The sequence below is a fragment of the Triticum dicoccoides genome, chromosome 6B (assembly GCF_002162155.2).
Source record: "Triticum dicoccoides isolate Atlit2015 ecotype Zavitan chromosome 6B, WEW_v2.0, whole genome shotgun sequence".
In the NCBI taxonomy this organism is placed as follows: Eukaryota; Viridiplantae; Streptophyta; class Magnoliopsida; order Poales; family Poaceae; genus Triticum; species Triticum dicoccoides.
In genome coordinates this window covers 89865877-89868593 of record NC_041391.1, presented here as the reverse complement: position 1 = coordinate 89868593, position 2717 = coordinate 89865877, and the positions used below count along the sequence as shown (strand labels likewise).

The window sequence follows — 2717 nt, the reverse complement described above, 5'->3', positions numbered from 1 at the left end:
AAAGAGGGTAACTGGATGTGGAGAAGCATTGGTCTTGCCTAGCTAGGCTAGATTTTGCTAGCCGGCTTCAGCAAGGGCTCATAGGAGCAAAGCTAGCTGTTTGTTTGCAGCGTGCAACAGTCCGAGGGTAAAAAAGGACCATGGGAGTGGTGCATCGTGGGCCAAGACCCATACTGAGGAAGTTACAGTGCGCATGCACATTGCATTTTTTGTGTTTGTTCGCTTGCCGAGGTGAGCGAGCCAAATCGGCTCTCCTTCGTGGGCAAGGATTTGGCGACGGTTATGGGCTAAATTGCCATCAAAAGCTAGATTTACTTCTTCACACCAAACGCCTAACCTTGCCTAGCAAGGCTAGTTTGGCTTTTGCCTTGGATCCAAACGCTCCCTAGGTCGCCTGGTCGTGTGTTTCACTCACGAGTATAAGGCGTGAGACAGTAGGCCGGGGATGAACTTTCTTCACTCTTCAGAAACTATCAGTCCCAAATCCTCGCTTCCACTATTTGGTCCCAAAAATTTCCTCTCCTGAACTCTAGATCTGGATCTAGGAGTGTGACAACATCCTGCAGCCCCAAAGCACCGTGTCGCGTGCCCGATCTCGAACCGAGATCAATCGGCGATGGAATCGGAGCCGGCCGCGCTGCCCGACGACGCGCTCGCGGAGGTCCTCCGGCGTCTCCCGCCGCACATCCTGGCCAAGGCCCGGCGGGTGTGCAAGGCGTGGCGCGACGCCGTCGACGGCCGCGTGCGCGGCAACCTGCTTCCGCGCTCGGTGCGTGGCATCTTCATCAACTTCGCCGCGAATCATTACTCGGAGTTCTTCGCCCGCCCCTCCACGGGCCCGGCGATCGACGGAGGGCTCGGTTTCCTGCCCTGCGCGGGCGTCACGGTCACGGGCCACTGCGACGGCCTTCTGCTTTGCCGCGAGTCGCGGGACGATGCACCGCCGCGCGAGTACGTCGTCAACCCGGCCACGCGTCGGTGGGCGCGCTTGCCCAAACGACCCCCGCCGCACATGCCAGGATTCGAGCAGACCGCCTACCTCGCGTTCGAGGCCGCCGTGTCACCGCACTACCAGGTCTTTCTGATCCCACGCGTGCCACTGCGACGACTGCCAGCCGACGGGGAATCCGACGACGAGGACCCGTTGCTCCAGTCGGAGTGGCCTCCAACGTCATACCTCATCCATGTGTTCTCGTCGGTGACTCAGCGATGGGACGAGATGACCTTCCTTCGGGAAGGGGAGGCTGCAGGGATCGTCGCCAACATGGAGTGGAATTCTTGGTATAAGCACTGTCGTTTTTATGCCGTCTACTGGCAAAGCACGCTCTACATCCATTGCACGAATGGCTATCTTATCGCCAAGGCCAAGCGTACAAGGGCAACTCCGGTGGCGTCTTGTGCTCCTAGCGCTCGCGCCAAGGCCAAGCTTGAAGACATGACCTCTCTGGAAAGTGCCAAGCTCCGTGCTGCTGACAAGAACATGGACACGACAGGTAATCCTCCCCCTTCCTTTAAGATTCCAAATGCTTTCTCTGACGAGCATCTCGCCAAGATTCTGCATGATAGTGGCGTAGCGCTAGACTCCACGTCTTTGGATTTGATTCCTTTAGTTCGCGCGCGTGAAGAAGCGTAGTCCGCCCTTGCGGAAGCAGCCGCCAGGTGCATGGCTGCTCAGGCGTTGCAAGTTCCGGCCGCAGCATCAGTAGGGGCTGATGATGTCGCCGTGCCCAACGAGGGAGCCGAGGCCGGGGTGGCCTCGGATCTGCCTTCTTCCAGTCGGATGACGACTAGGAAGCGTGTGGCCAAGGCGGTCTCCTCCCGTGGAGTCCGCCTGCGTAACATGATCATCTGATGGGTTACTTCTTTTGGAATATCCGCGGCTGCGAGCACGGGGGGCGTCGCACGCAGCTTCGCGAGTACATGGCCAAAGAAACACATTGACTTCGTTGCGCTTCAGGAGACAATTAAGGCCGAATTTTCATTTAGAGACTTGTTGGCACGCTCCAGCGCTTTGATTGGTTTTGGACCCCGTCCGTGGGCCTCTCTGGGGGTCAACTGATGGGTTGTAATAAGGATGCGTGTGAGGTTATTTCGTGGGAGGCCGGTACGTACTTTATAGCTGCCACTGTTAGACATCGGGTCTCCCAAGCCTCTTGGGTGATTGCGAGTGTATATGGGCCAGCTGACCACGCGAGGTCCGCTGATTTCTTGGGAGAAATCACAGCTATGGTGGGGGCCAAACAAGCGTCCAACCTCCCCGTGGTGGTGGGAGGTGACTTCAACTTGATCCGCTCGGGGGCGGACAAGAGCAACAACAATATTGACTGGGCTAGGGTGTCCCTGTTCAACAATGCCATTGCGTCCGCTGCCCTTAGAGAGATTGCACGTACTGGGGCCAGATTCACGTGGACTAACAAGCAACGAAAGCCAATTCATTGCGTCCTCGACCATGTATTTTGCTCTAGTGACTGGGAGGCGTTGTTTCCCCTATGCACTCTAGTGGCGGAAACGCGCATAGGATCTGACCACGTCCCTTTGATCCTATCCTCTGGGGAGGATAACGTGTGTCGCAGCCGTAGGTTTTTCTTCGAGACAGCCTGGTTCGAACATGAGGCTTTTGGCCAGATTGTCACAAACCGATGGACCGTGATTGGCAACAAGATAGGGCGCCAACGTGGACCAGTGGAGTTCTGGTCCTCTGCGGCTGCGGCGCTGCG

The 2717-nt window shown here is 57.3% G+C and overlaps 1 pseudogene; it reads left to right on the top strand.

The window, feature by feature from the left end:
* Positions 1-480: 480 nt before the first annotated feature.
* The window catches only part of LOC119326560, a 6606-nt pseudogene continuing 4369 nt past the window's right edge, over positions 481-2717 (top strand).